Raw genomic sequence first — 24382 nt, forward strand, 5'->3', positions numbered from 1 at the left:
AAAACCAGCCTGAGTTGAAGCACCATAGTTGGAGATTTGAAGTTTGTTTCCTTTTAAACTGCTCAAAGGCCACCATACAGTGGTATTTAATGTAAATGGGCTTTTTCTAGCAGAAGCATTTAGAGTCATAGAATACACAGTTCTAGGGCTTCCTAGAGGACTGTGTAGAACATCTCACTCAAAGAGGATTTCTGTGAACGAGTCAGCACCTCATTTCCACCTGTCATCCTGTGGTACCCATTCATTAAGAGTTGTTCAAGGACTGGGGAGACAAGGCACGCACAGAGAAAGACTGAAACCTATGGAAGACTACTGCATGCCCCCAGACCCCGTTTAAAACACCCAAATAAGTGACAGGGACAGCAAATTCAGAGGACAGACACAGTACTGGGGGCTGAAGATCTCAGACTTCAACTAAGGAGATGCTTCTTGAGCTGCATTTTGTAGACAGGATAAATTTGAGTAAGAGTCAGAAAATGTATTACAATTGACTGGAGAGCTTTATGCAACAATCTGAATTAAGAAAACAAAAATTATTTTGTAATTTTATCCAGGGCTGGTGTATAATAAAGTATCAAGTGACAAGGAAGGCAGAACTTAAAAAAACTTACTGTAAACTCAAGGGCTGTTTACAGAATAATCACATGCCTTCTTTTATTGCCCAAAGAACATTCCACACTTGATGGAGTGGTGCTTTCCAGGTGAGTGTTGACATCACAATACAGTCACAATGGAAAACTTGCTTTTTAATCTGAAAGCTGTATCTAAAATACACAACAAAAAAACATCTTATATCCATGGGAGTCCAAAAAGTTAAGGTTTAGGTAGAGGCCCCAAAAATTCAAGAAGAGCTCAGATGGAGCAATTACTTAACACTTAAAATGTATTTCCTTCTACAAAAGTTTTGAATAGGAGATTCCGTTTCCTTTACTATTTTGGAAAAATAATCTACTAACTCAAGTGAATGTGGTAACTATATTATTTGTGAAAGTGCTCTATAAATCTGAAAAAAAACCAAAACCAACAAACACCATACAGAGATTATTATTTCTGTGCAGGCCTCGAAAATCTATCTTCTTAGTTTTTTTTTTTTTTTTTTAATTTTAATTTATTTATGTATTATAGTCACACAGAGAGAGAGAGAGGCAGAGACACAGGCAGAGGGAGAAGCAGGCTCCATGCACAGGCATCAGGGAGCCTGATGTGGGATTCGATCCCGGGTCTCCAGGATCGCACCCTGGGCCAGAGGCAGGCGCTAAACCGCTGCGCCACCCAGGGATCCCCTATCTTCTTAGTTTTTAATTTATCTTCCAAATGCTTGGATTCTTGCTAACTATATTGCTAACCTGTCAAATCTTGGTGGTTCAAACAGGAAGTTCATGTTAATTAAAACTAGGCTGTCTACAGCTGTTCTTGTGGGGAGGGGGATGCACAGGGTGAGCTCGTTCCAGTGGGAGACAGATGATGCAGGCTTTGAAATTTTTCCAGACTACAGTGACATTAGCTATGCAAATGACAGTGGCCTTTAAACCTTGTTCTAAGGTCCAAGGAAGGTGAGTGAGGGTCCATCTCTCCTTGAGCCTAAACATCTCATTCCTATTAGTTTTTTATACTGCACTTCAGTGTCAGAAATTTAATGAAAAATTTTAAACTACTACTTTATGACATTAAATACATCTGCATGTTAAATACAGAAACTATTTTCCAAGGAAAACACTGACCTGGCCTCCAAGTCAATTTATACAACCAGATTTGAAATCAAGTTCTTTAATCTTCAAAGGCCAATATCGGTGCTGTTGGCCAGCTAAGCCAGCTGTTAAAGCGGAGCGGTTACTAGAAAACTATAACCTTGGACTTCTCTGGTATCCAATTTTAATAAAAAGTTCAGTGGTATGAACAATTACAGAGGGCTACTTCCAAAGCTCCAGAGCATCAGAAAGTAATGATTTAACTGAACTGTACTCTGGCCTAATAGTATTCCTTATGTTTCTATACTAAAATAGCTTAAACTTGAACTCAGGTACTTCACTTTTACAGGCACCATACAGAACTGAGAGAAATGTACGAAGGACTCAGATCCCGTATTAATGGATCCACAGGGTCTCAGTTCCTGGAAAGATTTTATTTTATTTAAGTGACTGATTTGTTTTTGTTTTTTAAGATTTTGTTTATTTATTCATGAGAGACACACAGAGAGAGAGGCAGAGAACACAAGCAGAGGGAAAAGCAGGCTCCATGCAGGGAGCCCGACGCGCGGCGAGACTCGATCCCAGGTCTCCAGGATCACGCCCTGGGCCGAAGGCAGCGCTAAACCGCTGAGCCACCCGGGCTGCCCTGATGTGTTTTTTATCTCATGAACAGTTTTGCAACCAATCTTGTTTTCTTCTTTGTTCTGGCCACTAAAACTCTGAGCCACAGGTGTGGTCCCCAACCAGCTAGTGTCAAAGACATGCACTGATTTGTGTACTCACCCTGCCCCAGGAATCATTCTATTTGCCTTTCATTATTTTTTCCTTTGCTCCTTAAGAAATTCTTTGGGGGTAGGGAGGTAGAGGGGGAGGGGACATAAGAGCAAAGCAAAGAAAAGGAAACATACCCCTAACTTGTTTTATTTCCTTCAACTGGAAAGCAAGGAACATGAAAGAACAACTATTTCTGGCATGAAGGTGTGGCTTTTAACCTTACCACCATGATAAAATTGTTAAATACTGTATGACCTAGTGTGTTAATTCTCCTGTTCAGGTAAAAATACATGACCCTGCAAGGGGACATCCTGTCTGGGAGAGATTACTAAATTAAGTCAAACAGGACAGTGTACCAGGGCAATCAACATGTATGGAGTACAGTAAAATAAGGCTTCTACCATTTTTCTTCAGTCAAATAATTCCTACCTGTGGTAACAATGGCCTCAGCCTCCCCTGTAATGTTGAGGGGTGTCAAGCACGACTCTGGCTCAAGAGCAGCTCCTACTCCAGTGCACAAGACCTATTTAATCCCTGCCATTGGCCCTTTTATTAAGTAAGAATGAATAAAAGTATTTCCAAGTGTATTCAACATATTTTTCAAGCCTCTATTATGTGTGAGGCCTTGCGGACATTAAGATCTAAATGGCTGCCTTTAGAGAAAAATATTTTTAAACTAGTTATATAAAGTGTATTCAACTAGTGTTAAACATACCATTCTTAAGTTAAAAGAGCTGAGCTGTACTTTCAAACTTCTATATTCTATCCTAATCTTTCTCAGAAATCAGGAAAACAATAAGAATATGAGTCGGGGTGAGGGTGGGTGGAAGGGTGACTGGCAAAGGGCACAAAGTAAATGTAAACAAACTGCACATGATGAGAAACCAAAATGCTACCCAATCAAATCCTGGTACTTTAGACTAAAAGCAGATTAACAAGGGAGCACATTCCACCCTTGGGTAGCAAACATTCCAATCCCTTCTTGTGTATTTCTGGGATTGCTGAGGGACTATCAGTGCAATAGCTTTTAGGCAGGGATGGAATTCCTTTGGGGTTCTGGGATCCAGTCCTTTTAGAGACTCCTCTGGGCCTTGAGGATATCTATGTGCAGAGCTGAAAAAGAGCATGCTTTTCAGGGCAAAATGAGATAAAGGACAAAATGAGAAGAGGAAGGAATATGTGGCCTGAGGGCAGACAGTAATCAAGAAGTTCATCTGAACTTATTTTTGGACACCTCAACAAACCAGAGAGGAGGATAAGAACCCCAATAATCTTCACAGTTGGGAAAACACCATCTCCTTCTGGCAACTGCCCGGCCCTACTAACCACTAACATCGCTACCATAGGAGGTGCAGTAGTCCCTGTTAGAACCAGAGTCCTGTGGGCCCAAACAAAGGAACCTAGAGGGGAAGAGAGACTTTTCCTTAAAGTCTCTATGGCAGGGCTGACGCTACATGAAAAACATTTACAAAATGTCGCTGGCCAGGCTTTCTGTCAGGTGGAGAAGGCTGGTCTGCACAGAGAAGATGAGTAAGCAGAGAAACGGAGTAGCAAATGGATAGTCATAATGGAGTTTGTGTTCCTGGTCCTGACTGCTGGTGAAGACCTGGGTGCATTGCTGCCTTTTCCCACACTTCCAGTGTTTGACTCCTGAGATAAGCTTTCACTAAATCCCTACCTTGTTGGAACAAACAAGAGTTCCAAGTAACACGGGGGCTACCTGTAAGCTATCAGTGCTCCTGTCCTATGCCCCAGAAGGGCAGCTCTAACAAGGGCAGGACTCAGACATTTCTCTCTTAACCTTTCAGAGGGCCAACACCCGACTTGTGAACACTGAGACCGGCAATGTCTTTTATTCTTGCATGTAGTCTGCATACCTGCATTCAGAGTTGAAGATCTGAAATGTGTCATTAAATGACAGAGGAAGAAATATGGGAAAAAAATAACAATGTAAAAACACGTGTATCTGTTTATTCTCACAAATTGAGAATAATGTTCAAGATTATTCAATGAAATACAAACTAAATGCATTTTTTCCCTAGCCATCCTAAACTGAACTCTCAGGATGATTTTGTGTAACTCTTGATCTTTCCCTTTGGATATTGCTGCTCTAAGACTTAGAAAATTACATAAATGTAAATGTATGAAGAGTGGTGTATCACTTCCCTGAGCAGTTAAATGGCACCCAAGAACCACCATTTAACAACTAGAACTCCGTAACTTCTCTTCTGTAGTAGTTCCTGAGCAGTGGAGGGAGAGTGAAGAGGGCATCTGGGCGAAAACAAGGTGTTTACATTCAGACAGTCTCAGTGTCTGACTTGAGGCAAAGCAGAACATTTTAGAGTTAGAACATCATAGCTCTCATTCAGACAGAAAAGTCAAGGCAAGCTAATGAAAAATCCTCCTGGTTCCAGAGGGACCAGATAACTGCCATGGCTCCAGAACTAGGGCCTCAAAATGAAGCTACTTGAGGATCTGACAGATTTGTGCTCTAAAACGTCAAAAAAAAGGGGGGGGGGGGAATGTGTGTATCAAGAATCAGGTAGTTTGGCAACTGTTAAATGTTAGATGATGTAATTCTAACCAGGACAATTTGGGGAATGAAGGGGGATGCACTGAAGAATTACGTAGGGACAAGAGGCATAAACCTGGACTTTCCCTGCCAAACAGGGCTTTTGATCACCTATACTAAACTGTGGCTATCTTCCCTCCTCTAGAACCAGCCAATTTTTCTATTTCACTTCCCCTGATCAAGGGCAAAGCACCCTCCCTCCAGCAGAGTCACCCGCACACAAATATTTATTAGTGGTGATGAAAATAAGTCTCTGTTGGCAATACTTGGTATTTCAAATCAGTTAACATCTACAATTCACTGGGTTTATAGAGGAATATGGCCATGTCACAAGAATAACCTTAACTCTTCACTTCCCACCAAATATTCTTTGCTCCAGGCCAGGTGGTCAACAAGTTGCCAATTCCCCTACAGGTGAAATACTATCTTGACTCATCCCACCATGCTCTTGTTGCTGAAAGGATCAGAACAGGCTGATTTAACTGATCTAACTTCTGCAAGAGCCCAGTACACCTCAATAGGAGCGCAACACACTCCCTGCTCCGTATCCCTGCCCCAAACTCTGAGCTATTTTACCCTGACTTATGTAACCCTGCATTTGAAAATTACAAAAAGCACATTTCATGTATATCCCTAGAGATCAAGGGCAATCTTCATATAATCTTCACAAGGTAGGATACTACAGGAAAACTGACAGTGAGATAGTGTGTTTGTGTGCACATATGACTTTTAAATAAAAATGAGGTGTAAAGTGTTTCCTAAAATCCAAGCATGTGATCTTAAGGCTGACTTTGAGAAACTTGAAACCATAAAAGTTCTGAGCTTCCTGCTAAAAGATGACTTCACTGGACTACCAAGGTTTCTCTACTTTGACCACTAGGGTATCCTCAACACTAATTTCACCTTCTTCAGGTTTATCATGTTGCATCAAACAAGGCATTCCAATAAAATCAGTGCAGCAAAAAAAAAAAAAAAAAAAAAAAAAAAATCAGTGCAGCATCAATTGGAAGAATCTAATTTGTCTGAACATCTTTCACAATTCAGTGATTCAGAGAAGCAAACTCCATTTTCTTCTACGCAATAGCTAAAATAGCTAATTTAAAATCACAGCTTTACTGACATATAATTTACATACCATTCACTTAAAGTATATAATTCAATAGTTTCAACAGTTTACAGAATTGTGCAGCCATCACCATAATCAATAAAACAGCTGGATTTTTTTTTTTTTTTAAAACACATTGGAGGGGCGCCTGGGTAAGCTCAGTGGTTGAGTGTCTGCCTTTGGCTCAGGGCATGATCCCGGGTCCTGGTATCAAGTCATCAAGTCCTGCATCAGGTTCCCTATGAGGAGCCCGCTTCTCCCTCTGTCTATAACTCTGCCTCTCTGTGTCTATGAATAAATAAATAAAATCTTAAAAAATAAAAGACACTGGAGATTCCCTGTAGTAAGGATAAAATATAAATACCTGTTATTTTATTTTCTCCTGGCTTACATGAAAGAAACATCTTAAGAATCTGGACATATATTGGACCAAAATATTTCCCAGAAAGGCCAAATGGGCAGTATATGAAATTGCCTTATCTCCCTTTCACTGCACCTCTATTTCACTGCACCTATTACCACCTCTATTTCACTGCACCTATTACCACCTAAAAAAACACTTTAAGATCCCCCTTGTTACTTGTCTTTTATTTAGCCACTACCTGAGCTCACTGTTCATTTACCCAGTTTTAGCATCTGACATGTTTGAAAAACAGCATGTTTCAAGGGCTAAGAGGATAAGCTCTCAGCAGACCCAAGTGTGAACCCCAGTTTTGCCATTGGAAGAGATATATACTAAAACCTTTGAGCAAAACACTTTCTACGTAAAATGACAGCAGGACTTAAAATTTTAACAAACTAAAACATCCAGGGTAGCATTTACTAATAAACAGCGGTTGCCAGTTTGTATGAGCTTTTGCTGTACTGAACTAAATATTAACCCTTGGTCTATCATCATGCAAAATTTTTTTCATATCTTTATCTCAGGTTTTTTTTTCCCTTTTGATCACTTGATAGCAATGAAAATAAGCATATTTCCTCATCCAAAGGTCTGACAAATATTCATATAAATGTTCTTCTAATTTATGTTTTTATTTTTTTTATTTTTTTTAAAATTTTTTTATTTATTTATGATAGTCACAGAGAGATAGAGAGAGAGAGGCAGAGACACAGGCAGAGGGAGAAGCAGGCTCCATGCACCGGGAGCCCGACGTAGGATTCGATCCCGGGTCTCCAGGATCGCGCCCTGGGCCAAAGGCAGGCGCCAAACCGCTGCGCCACCCAGGGATCCCTAATTTATGTTTTTAAACTCATTCTTCCATCAAATTAATTTTCATAAAGTGCAGCTTGCTTATCAAAATTGATTTTCCCAAAGAACAGATAACCAATTATCTAAAAATCTTATGCCAAATAACCCCTCTTCTTTCCTCAGTGTAAGATCATGTAGTAGTCACATACATACTTTTTACTGAGCTTCTTAAGTTAACTTTTAAGAAATCTGACTTTACTTTCTGGCTAACAATATGCTAACTTTGGAAATTTTCTTGCTTCCTACCATTCATTCAGTCTTAACATTCAAGAATATGGTATCTCTCCATTATTACTCAGATCTTTATGCCAATTAAGTTTATAGTTTTCTTTATAGAGATCCCAAACTATTTCATATAGATCTCCCTTACTTACCTTAGGTGTTTCATTTTTTGTATAGTAAGATCTTTCATTTTTATAACTGGATATGGCTAGAAAGAAAAATGCTACCAATTTTTAAATATGTAGCATATGGCTATCTTACTGAACTCTTATTTTCAGTTCATTCCGTTGGTTTTCCTAGGTTTAAGACTGTAACATCTGCACATATTGCTATTTTCTGCCATTTCTTCCTACCAGTTTTACATTTGAGGTTTTCTTGCATTGGCCAGGATGGTATCAAACATCAGACATGTTACTGGGCATGCTTATTTCACTTTCTATTCTACCAGTTTTTCCATTGGTAGGCTGTTTGATGTTGGTTTAAGACAGATATTCTTTTATCTCCTACCAGCTCTTAAAGACCTCATAATCAAGAACTGGTATATTAGCATTGTTATCTTGGCAAATTCTGAGATGATACAGCACAAAGGGGCAATATACCCTGGTGCCAGACCCCAGGGGTTCGAAACCCCAGGCTCTGTGATTTACTACCAATTTATCCTTGGGCAGATTATTTTACCTCTTGATCTAAATTCCTTCATCTGTAAAATGAGGGTAATAATAATACTAATAACAACCTCTTTGTTGGGTTGTTGGGAGGATTAACTGAGATAGTCAGAATGCCTGGCACACAGTAAATACCAAGTGCTACATGTTATTTGCCTTCTTGAATTAAGAGAATTTCCTATTCAATCATTTGCTGATGTTTTGCTTAGGATTTTCATGACTACTTCCATAAATGAAACTGAGACATCGTATTTTTCCTTTGTAATGTCTTATATCAGGTTGCCAATCTTATATTCTATCAGGTTTTTAAGAGTTTTTGCTAGTTTTGAAATAAATATGATTTTGTTATCTTTTTCTATTCTTCTAAGATCTAGAATAAATGAGGTCGTGTACTGAAAAGACTTTTTAAATTTTTAAAGAGAACTTAGACTTTCTGTATCATCCAGGTCCAGAGCTCCACTCACTTTTTTGGTTGGGAGGCCATGGCACTTAATCTGTATCTAATACATTCCATGATTAGTAATCTATTCAAGTGCTCCACTTCTTTAAAAAACTTAGTTATTTGGGGGATTCCGGGGTGGCTCAGTGGTTGAGTCTGCCTTTGGCTCAGGGTGTGATCCTGGAGTCAGGCTCTCTGCATGGAGCTTGCTTCTCCCTCTGCCCCCTGCCTGTGTCTCTGCCTCTCTCTCTGTGTCTCTAATGAATAAATAAATAAAATCTTTAAAAAAATTTATTTGGGGGGGGGAAGAGTGAGTATAGGGGGGAGGGGCAGGGGAGAGGGAAGGAGAGAAAGAGAAGCAGACTGTCCATTGAGCTTGGAGCCCCACAAAGGTCTTGATCTCATGACCCTGAGATCATGACCCGAGCTGAGGCCAAGAGTCAGACGCTTACTCAACTGAGCCACCCAGGTGCCCCTCAAGTGCTCCATTTCTTAAGACAGTTCTGAAAAGCAACGAGTTCCACTGTCATCATTAGATCTTTCAAAGTTGTTCATGACACACTCAGACCCAATGTTTCTCTGGTCAATTCCTTCTGGATGTTCTCTTCTGTCTTGCTCCTTCTATGCCTTATTCCTTCCTCCTTTCAACAACAAAAAAAGCCTCTGTAAAAGACAGTTTTGCCCTTTCCACACACCTATGGGGTGTTTATATACAATAGCCTAAGCTAAGCAGACTCATCTCTCTGTCTTTTCACTATATTTATTAATTTAAAAGATTTAATTTATTCATGAGAGACACAGAGAGAGAGAGAGAGAGAGGCAGAGAGAGAAGCAGGCTCCATGAAGGAAGCCCGAAACGGGACTCGATCCCAGCACTCCAGGATCACACCCTGAGCCAAAGGCAGACACCCAACCAGTGAGTCACCCATGAGTCCCACCTTTCACTATATTTAAAAGTGGGGCAGCTTTTATAAGCTAAACAAGAAAAAACGAATATGCCTCACCCTCACCACCATCCCCCTGAGGTTTTACCTTGTGTGAAGAAGGAATGCAGTCTATTGTCCAGCCCTCTTCCCATCAACGCAGCTTCCAATCACACACTACGTAGTGTTCGGGAATAAGAGAGCAAAACTAGCTCTTGAGTAAACAAATGGGTTATGACCAATTGTAAAGAATAAGGATGAATAATTTTAACAGTATAAAGCTAGAAAGTATTTATTGTGCTGTGTGTACATACCAGGAAGATGTTACCAGTTCTAGTTCCTTCCTGCCTACTTGAGAAGGCAAGGCACGGGGATGTGGGCCACTGAATCTGTGACTAATGTGCTTGCTATATAGCACTTAGGAAAAACATATTATACGGTTTATATTCTAATGCAATGAAAATAAGTAAAATAATCTTGTAAAAACAAGTCCTAGAAAATATATTTCAAGTCCTAGAAAATATATTCTGACATATGCTTTAACATTTTTTAGGTAATCTCAAATATGAATGAAATTATGAATCCTTACAGATATCTGTATCCTGCCTACATCCTTATCTAAGACACTTAGAATTCTATTACAAAAGGAAATAGTTAATAAACTGTATTTGGTAGCTTCTAGAAATCAACACTTTGCTAAGAACTCACTCCCTTCTGGAATATGCCCAGCAATCAACATCAATTTCAGTCTCTATGATTTGTGGATTACACCGTTCCCTTTTTTGGAAAAACAGTACATTAGCATCTCTTATCTTCCTGCACAGCTCCCTCTCTTCACAGCTCCTCAAAGGTCACAGACAGCAAATCAGTAATATGAACATTCTCTCAGTGTCCTAGGATCTCACACATCTTGACCAGAAAACTTGCCGTCGTGTTTCTGTAACAGAAATTCCCTATGTTCCAGGATGATTCTACATCCCAGTATTTTGTGGTGGAGGCAACAGAGTTTAGTGGGTTTCAAGTGTACACTCTGGGACCAGGGTTTCCAATCTAGCTATATGACTTCAGACTAATTACCTGGCTTCTTTCTTCTCCATTTACTCACCTAGAAATATGGAGATGAAAAAAGGGTTACTATAGGATTAAATGAGGTTAAGCTAGAGAGGTCTTCAAATTTATACCAGCAGGTAACATATAGATGCTATGTTAGCAATTATTCTTTTTACTTCAGTTTTTTTTTGCTTACACAAGTAGAAAATCTCTGCTACCTTAACACTGAACTGGTATACCTCAATGATGCCATCAAAACCTCTCATTTCAGCAACTCCAGGCCCTAGTGAGGGACACTTGGGCAATAAAAGAAACCGACAGAAACATTTAATCAGGGACAGACAACGTCAATGCCTCAGGAGGTGACATAAATGTAGGAGGTGGCCAGCTATGTTCAGAACAATAGTTAACAGTCTACAAACTAGATCTGGCCCCCACCATTGTCCATCCCCTCTAAATGTCCTTTTCTCAGGTCAGGACACAAAATTAAACTCCCAATTGCAATATAAAATATCGAGGATAGGGGAATTTTAAAAACTGCAGAAATGAGCATAAAACAAGAAAATAGCAACTTTTACTTTGCCGCTTTCTTTTAATGAATTAAACTATAAAATGCTAAGTTAATCACTGACATAGGTATGTACATATTTACATTTGATGACATGTTATAATGCAAGATTATTCTAAATTTAAGATATTGTTAAAAAAAGAATGGTTTAAAAAATATACAATAACATAGCATAAAGCTCAGCAAATGTGAGTCCACTCGCAAATATGAGGCAAAACAACTTTAAGTGGGTCCTTTTGACTATAAAACTATCCCAGAAAGCTGGTATCAGAAAAAATGATACATCTAGCTACAGATCAAAAGAGTCCAGGTTCACTAAAGGCTGCTTTAACACTTTCAAAGGCTTAAAATACTTTTTGAATATAAGTATGGCGCAGTAGAGAGTCTTAGAACTTCAGTTATCACAAAAGCTAAAATGGACTGGGCACTTAGAGCATATCAGGCATGTTATGTAAAGCATTTCTCACTGAAGTCTCACAACTACTCTGCGCAGGTTCTACTTTTGTTATTTTACAGATGAGAAAGCCGAGGCAGAAGAGGCATTAAACATTCGCCCAACAAAATACCACCAGAATCTAAATACAGGAATTCCAAGGCTAGAGCCTCTCTTCTTATCTCTATGCTGAGCTTTAGTTTTCTAACAGTCTCTCCAGGGCCTTTTCCCAACATCACTTTAGACATTTATAAACTCATGTAATCTGTGTGTTTCTCAAATTACATGATGCATTGGTTTAGTTGCTCATAACATGTTAAAAAATATAGCAGGATGAAAAGTATTTGAACGCATCGTACACAGGAAGGCTTAACTAAGTATTGTTTCGTGAAAGTTCTTTCTCAGTTTTGACAGTGTGTTTATGTACGGTGCTGGGTCACTGATCAAAAATGTAATTTCTCACTGTGGGTTGAAGTTGAAAAAAAAAAAAAGGCTTGAAAAGCCACTTAGCTAAAGTACTCATTCTTTTACTTAACAAAACTGAAAATAGATTATTCCAACCTTAGTTGGATCCAAACCTGATATAAGTAATCATCCCAATCAACAAGCAAATGCTTTGAATTCCATACTACATATGGATATGTAAAACATATGTAAATAAGGTTTCTCAAACTGTATTCCAGTAGAATCCTCCTTCAAGACTTTGGGGGGACTATTTCCTGGGGAAGGAGGTGTTCTTGTGACCAAATAAACTTAGCAAATTGGGAAATGCTGCATATTATATTTCCTTCCTGGACAGCCACAATGTACATTATTAAAAACTGACAAACTCTGCAGAAAAACAGTAACACAATCACTACCAAAAGCTAAAATGTAATTAACTGTTTTTAACCCAGTGTTTTCCCCAACTTAAATTTTATCATGAAACTTCTCTAACAGTTAACCTCTCATAAGACTAATATTCTACAAAACAGAATTTGTAAAACACAGTTTTAAGCGATATCCGGAAAAGGGAGATCCTAATAAACTTCAGCTACTATAGTATGTAAACCTTCAAATAAGCACAAATATAGCAGAGATAAATAAAATATACAGAAAAAAGATATCTTGGTTAATATCTCTGCTGAGCAGTTTTGTCAGAATATTACATAGCTCTGTCATTTAATGAACATTTACAGGAACAATAATATTAGAGTCTAAAAACACAAAGTGTGGGAAAGAGGGAAGAGCAGAGATACAAAAAAAAAAGATTTAAAAAATCTGCAATTCAAATAAATTACAGTTTATTGCACAAAACATACATATAAGAAAAACCTAAAACTCACACATACTGTAAACAGCCAAAATATCTGGAAAGGTCATCCTGGTGACCTGAGTTTCTGTCCCTTGCCTGGAGAATTCAGAAGTAAATGAACTAACTGGCTGATAACATGCCAGCAGAGGGGCAGAGTTGTTTACCTAGACTAGGAACTCTTTGCAACTGGCATATGGAACAGGACTCAGCATAATGGGCTGTAAAAACTGCCTGTGGAACAAATTAATTCATAATAGATGTTTAGGAGTTATGAACGCTCAGGGGTGGCGCATAGCTGCCCTCTTATCAGTGACAGAACGCTGGGCTGGAAATAATCCTATGATCTAAGCCAGCACACCACCTTTCTTAGAGGATTAGTATCAATTACAGCCAAAGAATACTATCTTAAGCATGTTCCTCACATCTTCACATTTGATTCTACATTTTAGTCCTTTCCACTTTTCTACTCTCCTTGCCTTTGGTTAATATGTTTCCTCTTCCCAAAACAAAGAGCTTATAGAACTTCACAGCAAACATACTTAAAAGTTGACAATGAAACTCATGTAAAGCTTGAGGATTTGTTAATCATTAACTTGACTAAGCTTGTACTTTACAAGCAGATGACATTTAGTTCTTAACCATTTATTCGTTAAGTACATTAGAAATTCTGAAAATACATATTGTGATACTACATTACGAGAAGCAGAGAACTAACATGCTGCTGTGAAATAGGAAGACCAGGTACCTGACCAACCAGAAGACAATGATGTTAAAGCATGGTCACATGCCATATCTAGAGCCCTCATAAAGAAACTAACTTAAAGACCACAAGCAAAAGGAGAGGTACCTAATATAAGGGGGCAGAGGGTGGGGGTCAGAAAGCAAATCAGAAAGTCTATAAACAGGATCACTGAGAAGAAGAACAAAAGAGACCAGGGATTTTCAGCCTGGTTCCCTTAGCATGATAATGGCATGACTGAAGAAGCCCCAAGAGGTGGAGTGACCTGCCCAGTCACTGAGTCAGAACCCAGCCCAGGCCTTCCAATTCCCAGGCTTCTGTGTTGCACAGGGTAACAAAGGCCCCCCATTTCTCTACAGGACTACTATGAGAAGTAAATACTACCCACTGGCCTAACTAAAACTAGAAACCACCAATCAAATGAGGACTCTATACAACCAAAGCATGTAGAACAAACTATTTCATTTTGTACTATCACGTGGTTATAGTCTGGAAACCTATTAAAATCCACATTAAGCTTTATTTACAAACCTTAATTCTGAAGTACTAAATCAAAAACGGTCAGCAAAAAAACCAAGACCCTATAGAGGAATATATTTGTCTTATTTTTGTCTATCTCCCTTGGTTCTTTGTCTATTTCAACTTTTAACTTTATACTACCACCCCTAAGAAACTTGCCAGCTACATCACAATTACAAACATGAATAAACACCTTTAAAAAAGGATTACGTGCCAAAGAGCATATAATATGTGAATACAATCTTCGTAAATGTTAGCGAAAAGTTTCAAAGAAGACATTACTGCATAAAGTACAAAACAATTTCTTTCAAGCAAGCTAAAGAATGAAGAGAGGCAGGCTCTAGACTCAGTCCTGTGGCTAATAAGTCACACAACTCTGGGCAGGCGACTCCACTTTGTAGAAAGCCCCACCAGTTATAGCTCAAAGTTAGCCACTCACTGCTCTAGTTCAGGTGGGCCTGTGTCCCCATCTGCAGAAAGAACCATCCGACCAGAGCATTTCTAAAATTCTCACGTTTCTTCCCCTTGAACCAGTCAGTGTGGCGTCACCATCATCAGAGAACTTAACCATCAGCATTCGGTATGAGCACCTTAGTAGTAAAGTACTAACTTATTTAATCTCCCTACAGTTTTCTCAGATGTGGTCTATATCACACCTGTCCAAGAAATCTAGACTACAGAGAAGTGGAGGAACTTGCCTAATGTTATAGAGCCCACAGGACAGGTGAGGATTCAACAATCCAGGTAATCTGGTTACAGGGAGTCTGTTACTGCTTGTAAGCACTGTAATACTGCCTCTCAGAAGTAAGTCCTAGAGTGGGTCTTAACTGGAGACATGTAAAAAGAAATGTGTTCATGCTATTTCTTCTTGGAGCCCAAATACAGTGGATACAGAATCCACTGTGGAGCTAGAGAACCATGAGTAACATGTGAACACTACCCTGTAGGAGACAAGTTATAGTTCATTAGACAATGTTATAAAGTAGCAACTTAATTCAAAATCAAGCTACAAAAGGTATATTTTGTTTCTTGAGTATTTTATCAAAATAAAGTCTTGTGATGTTTCAACTTTATCATACTTCCTTAGTCATCAACAAGTGATCCTCTGGATAATGTTCCCAAGGAATAATTGTCATATAAAACCACATTGCTACTAAATATTGATTAGCGAGACGTTCTTAGTCTCTTTAACTATGTGAAAATATGTATATACATAAAAATAAGCAAACTCAAACCAACACCACTGTACTTTGAGTATCAAAATCTCAAGCTAGACACACTGTATTATGGTACATGCCTACATAAATAGCTAGGGCAGTCTTTACCTCCCTCTTTTGGGGCCACTTCACACCTGACCAACCTCTTGCAATTCTCTGCATGCCATTCTTCCTTCCTCTGCCAGCTTAACATCACAGTTGCTAATAAATCACAATTCCACCATCCCCTCACTCCTAAAAGCACAGTGGAGCCAGGAAGCTCAGGAAGGTAGAGAATGATACCTACACACATGCACACACAAGTACACACACAAATCCCAAAACAAAATGCTAATGGCAACAATCTGTTAACCTTCCTTTCATCACGATCAGTCTAGTGTCTTGTCACTGGTCCTGTAATAACTCTTCTCATGATTCTGGAAAGGCCTGAGAAGCAGAAGCAGAATATTTAACGTTTACTGCCTCAACTGCTGGTAGTAGATGTCTGCCTCACTCTGCTCTGCCATCAATACTCTGGACTGATAAAGGCAGTGATGGGGTCCAGTAGGAGAGCATTAGAATGATGACACACACAAAGGAAGAACTCTCATTCAGCTCAGTTCCTTCTTCAATTAAGGGTGGCCCTTGGGTAGCCCCAACAGCAGCCTTCTTTCCAGTAAAAACCAAACTACAGGCTGATGACTAACTTGTTACACAAGTCTTAGGCTACTTGGCTTGATCTGCATTCACACAAATACAAGATCCTTAACCTTAGTAATAATAAAGCAAAAGTCCCAATCTAACCTACAGGTTCAGAGACTTGATCTTCTTTCCTACAATTTTATAACACAACAAAGTTTTACCAACATTTTGCTGTTATCCATGCTAATCCACCTATCATCACTACCAGACAACAACCATAAAATCAAATTCCTAATTAAAAGGAGCCATGGAAAAGGAGAAAGTAGATTTGTAAAATAGAAACACCATCAAAAAGGTAACCAGAAGACACTACCTGAAGTGAAAGTCTACCATATACTGGATTTAATATTTTGTGTGCTGAAGGTGGATGTGGGTTTATGTCTGTATTTTTATGGTATATGGCAAAACTACGAATGATCAATAATCAATCCCTCCTGGAAAAAACTCTAGGAATGCATGGCAGTAATTACAGAAATCCATAAACTATGAAAGTTGATCAAAGAAAAAATATTTAGTAAATATTCAAAAGCAATAAATGATGCTTTGTGGTATATACATTTGCAATGTAAAAATAAAGATTCAAATAAAACCAAATTATAAAAGCAAACTACATACCTATTAAACTTTCTTAACTATTATTTTTTTTAAAGATTTCATGTACTTAATTTCATTTATTTATTCATGAGAGACGCACAGAGAGAGAAGCAGGGACATAGAGGGAGAAGCAGGCTCCATGCAGTAAGCCAGATGTGGGACTTGATCCTAGGACTCCAGGATCATGCCCTGGGCCAAAGGCAGGCACTCAACCGCTGAGCCACACAGGCATCCCAACTATTCTTTTATATTAGCTTTATGAAAGTTTATACAATCTAACTCAACATCTCTTCATATGCGATTAGAAACCGAAACCAAGGGATCCCTGGGTGGCGCAGCGGTTTGGCGCCTGCCTTTGGCCCAGGGCGCGATCCTGGAGACCCGGGATCGAGTCCCACGTCGGGCTCCCGGTGCATGGAGCCTGCTTCTCCCTCCGCCTGTGTCTCTGCCTCTCTCTCTCTCTCTGTGACTATCATAAATAAATAAAAAATTAAAAAAAAAAAAAAAGAAACAGAAACCAAGATCCCACTCATAGATTTTAGAATGTAAAGCAAAGGGAAAAAAACTGGTTTAAACAAGAACCTGTAGTCTGAAATGCTAATGAACTAAAGTGAACTGTCTTGAAATGAGAAACAAAACAAAGTCCCTTTTGTTATAGCAGCAAATTATTTCACCAAATTCTATATTTTACTAAAGAAACGCCAACAGAAAAACTACATATAGAATCTTTGTAATGTCATGATCAAAAAGTAGTTAATCTACAAAGACTGTTTTTTAGAAGAGGAGGGTTAGGGGAGACGGGGAGATATATCACTCTGTATGGGAGATATAGCAGCTAAGAAAATCTTTTTAGAAAGTACATGTTTTTTTAAAAAGTATATCCACTCATATAAGCAGAAATGTGTAATCTCTTCCATATCTGATGCTGACACCCCCCCCAATAAAACCTTTCTTCAATAAGTAATAAGACCTAAATCCTACAAAGAGGTTAATAAATATACTTCAAACAAGACACCTTTAGAAGTTCTGCCCACCATTGCAGTTATTAAGCGTGACTACTGCATTTTATCTGAGATAAATAAATGCAACCCTGTCCAAAAAAAAAAAAGAATATGCTTAAGACTTTCCTTACTTGGGTAAAAATGTTTTTATATAAAGATATTCAACGAACAAAAATGTTAATATTTATACATACATGCAGTTTTTATTTCATCATGCAAGAAAAAAATAAGCATAAAAAGACTGAAAAGGAAGTATGCAAAAATGTTAAAAGCAACCAAATCTAAGCGGTAAGATTACAGAAGATCTTTTAAAAAATGTTTTCCAGGACCTCTTGCATTTTACAAGGTTCTCTTGACTGAAAAAAGTTGACATTCACGTATCATAGAAACAAAACAACAAACAAGTGTTTAAGAAACTAACATGAGTTCTAAGCTGCTTCCACAAACCATCTATTCTAGACTTCAAATACAGCTAATTATCTGCTAGTAATTTTTTTGGGGGGGGGAAATGTACAGAAATCAAGCTAGATTTTCATTTCTCACTCTCCTACACTTTCATAACTAAAAACTAATAAAGAAATGTTTACCTTTCCTTAAAACGGTTCTATGTCCCAACTTGCCGCCCCGGAATATTAGTAACAACCTGATTTTTTTTCTTTTTAAAGTCATCAATTCAGATTGCCCTTACAAAATGCCCTTTCAAAGAAGTCAGGCTTAGCTCAGTAATTCCAAAGCGTAGCCACCTAACACACTAACACAGTGGAAGAAGTTTTGATGCGTTGTGTTGTTGTTTTTTTGTTTTTGTTTTGTTTTTTCCAGTGAACCGCACCAACAGAAACGCCTTCTGTGCAGACGAGCTTATTTCATGCGCATCTTTCCATTACCTCTTAAGAGCCCGGTATCTAATGAAGCTTTTTTTTTTTTTTTTTTTTTTTGCAAAAGGTTCTTCGCTTCGCCTGGACGTGAATTTATTTGTAGCTGTCAAAATCGATCTGGAGCTGCATTATGCTCAGGGCACGGAACGTCGACTGTCTACTGGGCCTCCCTCCTTGTCTCCCCCTTTCCCAACAGCGCCTTTAAGACCTCCCAGCTCACATTTCCGGGGCTCATGAGTCACTGAGCCATGAGCGCGGAGTTTACCTTAGAACCACCCCAACAGCCCCCTACACAGGGGCCGAGGATCTGGCCCCGCAGCACCTCGGGAGCCCTACCCCTTCGCTCCCCGACTGGCCACAGGCAACTGAACTAACACCCACTGTTTCTAGACCACGCCTTTTATTTATTTATTTATTTATTTTTTAAAAAAATCTTTGGGTTCGCTGCCGCCCGGTCCCCACCCGCCCTCTTGCAAACCGCATCGGGCCTTCAACGCCCGTCCCGGCACCGCCTCGCCCAGGAAGCCTTCCAGATTTCTGCCGGGCGGAAGGAAGTGATCGATCGATCGGGTCCGGTCCGGTCCTTCCCTGGGTGCCTTTCTAGCACTCTGTAGCTCTTTCACGGGACTTATCGCCTCGTCGCCGGTTCCGAGGCTATTTGTGTGCTGGGCTTATCTCCCCCACGGCAGAGCCTAAGCTCCTCGGGGCGGGGGGGGGGGGGGCGGTGTTACCTTCGAATCCCTCCGGCGCGGACCGGCCTCGGCGCCCGCCCACCCGCCCGCCCGCCGCGCAGCGCTCGGCTTTTGGCTCCACGGCACCCGGGGAGGCTCCGGCCGCGCGATTCCCAGCCAGAAGTCAGTCAGGCATTTCCACCCCCCACCCCGAAAGGAAGATCACAAAAGGTGCTGGCCGCGTCCCCGCGTCCCCCGGGAAGCGGAGCGGGGGTCAGGAGCGAGGGGCCGCGGCTGCGGCGGGAGTGACAGCTGGCCCGGCCCGCCCTCCCCGCCCACCCGCCCCCGCCCGCCAGCCCCGCCAGCCCCCCGCGGAGGGAGGCCGGGGAGCCCCGGGCCGCAGGCCGCTGGGCGCCGCGCGGGCGAGCGGGGAGAGCGGGGAGAGCGGGGACGGCGGGGAGGGCGGGCCGCCGCCGCCACCCGAGAAAATGGAGGCAGCCCCGGGGCCGGTGACGGGCCGGCGCCGCGGGCAGGGCAGGGCCGGGCAGGGCCGGGCCGGGCCGGGGGGTCACTCACGGGGCTGGGCCGGGCGGCTCCCTCTCCGCCTCCGCGTCGTCGCCGTCCCCGTCCTCGGCCGCCGCCGCCTCGGGCTGCTCGCTCGGTCCCCGCGGCGCGGCTCGGGCGCTCGGCCCCTCCGTTGTCTTCCGCCCGCTCCTGCTCCCGGCCACGGGCTCCCGCGGCGGCGGCGGCGGCGGCGGCGGCTGCGCGGGCGGACGGCGGCCCAGGGGCTCCCGCGGCGGCCGCCGCACTGCTGCGCTCGCTCGCTCGCTCGCTCGCCCGGGCTGCGGCTGCGGCTGCTGCTGCGGGGCCCCGCGCCGCCTTCGCCTTCGCCTTCGCCTTCGCCGGCTCCCGCAGGCTCGCTCGCTCCCAGGCCGCGCCGCTCCCCGCTCCCCGCTCCCCGCTCCCGGCCCGAGCCCGGCTTTGACGTACGCACTGCGCAGCCGCCGGAGGCGCGACGTCGGGCGGTGCCGCAACGCCCCCTTCCGCCTCGGGCGCCCCCCAGCGGCCGGGCGGACTCGGGACAGCGGGGTCCCCGCCCGCGGCCGGAGCGGGAGCGGGAGCGGGAGCGGGGGGAGGCCCGCGGTGCTACCACCTGCCGCTCACGTGCTGGTGCTCCGCGCGCTTCCCGGAGGAACCCTGGGTCCGCCTTCTGCCGCCGCTTCCTCAGCTGTGAGCAAAGCTTTTTTTTTTTTTTTTTTCCTAAAAAAGCAAGGGCCGACTTTGTGTAGATGGATTCTTTCATGCTGGGGAGGGACAGATCAATTCATTTAGCATCCTCTGAGAGGGCGCGCAGAAAGTGATGGAATGATCCAGATGAATAGGATTTAAACTCCAGCCCCACTCTGTGGATTATTTCCTGTCCCAATGCCTGGGTTCCTTTACACACACACACACACACACACACACACACACACACACACTACCATAGGCTTATGAGAATGAAAGAGCTAATGCATTGCAAAGCTCTGACAGCAGAGTCTTCTACTTAGAAATGCCAGGCATGTACGGTTTTTGTTTCATTTTGTGGCTTTGTTCTTAACTTGTGATTGAATGGATCGTTTTTGAGCATCCCCTGTGTGCCAGCCCGTGTGTCCTAGGTGGTGGGGAAGTGAACAAAACAGGCCCTGCTCCTGCAACAAATAAACCACTGTATGCAAGTGGCATGGGATGGTTTCCAGGGCTATGGAGACAAACAACACAGGCCAAGGAGGGGAGAGAAGGGAAGATACTGTTACTTACTGCGCTCCTGCAGGGAGCAGCTACAAGAAGAAAGAGCTCTGTGTATGGAAAGGCAGAGGGAACAGCAAGGAGGAAGGCACTGAGATGGGACACCAGGGAGCCCAACAAGGCACTTGCACGGAAGGAGGGGAGGGGAGAAAGAGGACAAATGGAACAAACTGAGGACTTTGGTTCTCACTCTGCATGAGATGGGAAGCTATTTGGACGGTTTTGAGCAGAGAAAGGGCTTGGGCTAAACTTTCAAAGGCTGTAATGCCCCGCCTGAAGGACCTGATGGTTTCAGCCAAGAGACTGCTTGGAAGGCTTTTGAAATAGTCAAGAGGGACACCTGGGCAGGTCAGTGGTTGAGCATCTGCCTTCAGCTCAGGGCGTGATCCCGGGGTCCTGGGATCAAGTCCTGCCTTGGGCTCCCTGCAGGGAGCCTGCTTCTCTCTCTATGTCTCTGCCTTTCTCTCTGTGTCTCTCATGAATAAATGAATAAAATCTAAAATAATAATAATAATAATAATAATCCAGTCAAGAGAAGACAGGCTCAGTCCTGGATGGTAGCAGTGGAAGAGTAAAGAAATGGTCAGGTTCTAGACACATTTAAAAGGTAGAGCTGACAGGTTTCTGCTGGTTTTTTAAGTTTTTGGTTTTTGTTTTCTCAGGCAACTGGAAGATACAGTTGGTAAACTGAGGATGATTTAAACAGAAGTAGACAGGAAGGGAGGAACCCAGGAATACATCTGGGGGCATATTAAGTTTGAACCCAAGTAGGAAGCCAGATACAGAAGTCTTGGGGTTTAGGGGAGAGGTCCAGGCTGGAGATAGAATTTTGGGAGTCTTCAGAATAGGTAAAAATCTCAGGACTCAATGAGATCATTTAGGGAGTGAGTGTTAATGAAATGCAAGGCCAGGTATGAGCCTGAGACCCCATGATAATGAGAAGTCAGTCATGGAGATAACAAAGAACCAGCAAAGGATGCTGAAGAAATGATCCAGGGTGGCAGGGGAGACTTAGGAAAGCATCATGTGCTGGTAGACTAGGGATGGAGGAGGGATTCATGCTACCAAAGGCAGCTAATAGTTCAAATAAGGTTGGTGTTGGTGATTAGACATTGGTATCAGCACCACAGAGGTAGCTAGTGGCCTTGGTAAGCGCCATTGAAGCAGAAGCCAGCGGGAAAGCCTGATTGGAGTGGTCTCTAGAAAGAATGAGACCTAGAAAGAATTGGGGCTCTAGAAAGTGATCATGACAACTATTTCATGAAGTTTCACTCTAAAGGGGAGTAGAGAATTAGGGTGATAGTTGGAGGGGAACGGAGGGTCAAAGCAAAGATTTTTGTTTTGTTTTCTTTCATTTTGTTTTGTTTCTAGAATAGAAGTCTGTCTGTGTGCTGATGGGAATGATTTAGTGGTGAGGAAAAATTCGATAATGCAGGTATGTGGAGGGGGTGGGGGGGGCATTTTCTGGAGAGCTGTCCTTGAGCGAGCAAGTGGAGAAGGTCTGGCCTTGGATACCAGCAAGGCAGGTGCTCACTGACAGCAACAGAGGGCGGGCACAGTGTGGGCATAGAAGCAGGAACCGGATGGACGAGGTGCCTGAATGTGTGGACTTGTCCTTCTTTTTTTTTTTTCTTAAGATTTTATTTATTTATTCATGAGAGACACAGAGAGAAGCAGAGACATGGCAGAGGGAGAAGCAGGCTCCCTGCGGGAAGCCTGATGCAGGACTCGATCCCAGGACCCTGGGATCCTGCCCTGAGCCAAAGGCAGCCGCTCAGCCACTGAACTACCCAGGAGTCCCTGTACTTGTCCCTCTGAGAGCTTCTATTTTCTCAGGGAAACAAGAAGCAAGGTCATCAGCTTGGGGTGTGGAGAGGGAGGAGGTGTTAAAAACTTGAAGGAGGAGAAGAAGATGGAAAGAAAGATCCATCAGCGGGGCTCTCCTGTGTTTTCACTGGCCACATTTTGCTGGGGAGGTGTGGGAAGTAGGGAAGGTGGGGAGTAGGTTTCCACCAGGGTTATTTTTGTGAGATAACTCTGTGGAAAGAGAAAGGGAAAGGAAGGAGAGGTATGTATACGCAAGAAAGTAATAATGATAATGACCAGCTGTTGAATCCAAGCCAGATAAGAAGGGAGTGAGCAAATCGGGGTGGTGGTGGTGGTGGTGGAAGCAATGGTGGAGGACAGACTGTGCAAGTGGTGGAATCAATTGAGTGAAGGGCAGAAGGAATCAGCACAGGAAGGGGAGGGAGCTGGAAAGAGGGGCTGCTGGTGGGAGAACCAGGTTGCACGCCCTGAGATTCTGTAAGGAACAGTTTTCAGTAAATGCAAGGCCTGGGGCAGCTTCTCAAACTGGAAGGACCCCCCCCCCCCTTGCATTCCCTTGGAGATCTTGCTGAAATGCAGATACTGATGCCATTGGCCTAGGGTGGGGGCAGTGATCCCACATTTCAAGCAAGTTGGGGGTGGGAGGAGGGGGATGCTGATTAATCTTACTCTGGTTAATAGCCTTGATACCAAAACCTCAGTAAAGGCAACACTTGGGCACACAAAACCAGATGAATCTTGTTAGTGAATATATACGAAAAATGGAAAAAAAAAAAAAAAAGGGCAGCCCGGGTCGCTCAGCGGTTCAGTGCCACCTTTGGTCTGGGATGTGATCCTGGAGACCCGGGATCAAGTCCCATGTCGGGCTTCCTGCATGGAGCCTGTTTCTCTGCCTCTCTCTCTCTCTCATGAATAAATAAATAAAATCTTTAAAAAATAAAAGAAAAAGAAAAATGATAGCATGTTAAAAGTAAAGCCCTCCACCCCCAACCTAGGACAACTTAGGCCAAGCATTAGAAGCCATTAGAAAAACCATAGCTGTCTAAGGGCTGTCTCTGCTCAGAGAGAAGGAATAAGCCGACAAAAGGTCCAGAGCAAGCCCTGGATTTGGGGAGTGGCTAGTTCGTGGAGCTGTCTCTTTGCTTTTCTCTGGTCACGGTGGAAGGGAGGTGCCCGGCAGTCTCAAGTGTATGAACTGCAAGTTTTATCTAATTTTGAAACTTTGTTCAGTAAGGACTTTACCCCACAGCGATTTGTGTGTGTGTGTGTGTGTGTGTGTGTGTGTGTGTGTGTGTGTTAAGCCAAGAGTTTTTTTTAAATTGTGGTCCCAGAGGGAGAGGGAGACTTTTAGCGTGTTCACATTCTACAAAAACAACTCAGGACCCAATTTCCCACAAAAGACAAGAATGCATGGGGGTGGATAATCCCATATGTAGGGGGTTTGATTCCTTTGTTTTAAGGGTCAGATCAGGATTTCAGATTAATCTC

At 42.5% G+C, this 24382-nt stretch overlaps 1 protein-coding gene across 1 annotated transcript in view; it reads right to left on the bottom strand.

Annotated features, from left to right (window-relative positions):
- CAB39 (calcium binding protein 39) overlaps nt 1-20242 on the bottom strand; it is an 84536-nt gene extending 64294 nt beyond the window's left edge. The window contains exon 1 of the mRNA XM_072719194.1: nt 19856-20242. The gene's annotated coding sequence lies outside the window, so the exon portion shown is untranslated. The remainder of the gene's footprint in view (nt 1-19855) is intronic.
- Nucleotides 20243-24382: the final 4140 nt, after the last annotated feature.

Source organism: Vulpes vulpes, chromosome 9 (genome assembly GCF_048418805.1).
Source record: "Vulpes vulpes isolate BD-2025 chromosome 9, VulVul3, whole genome shotgun sequence".
NCBI lineage: Eukaryota > Metazoa > Chordata > Mammalia > Carnivora > Canidae > Vulpes > Vulpes vulpes.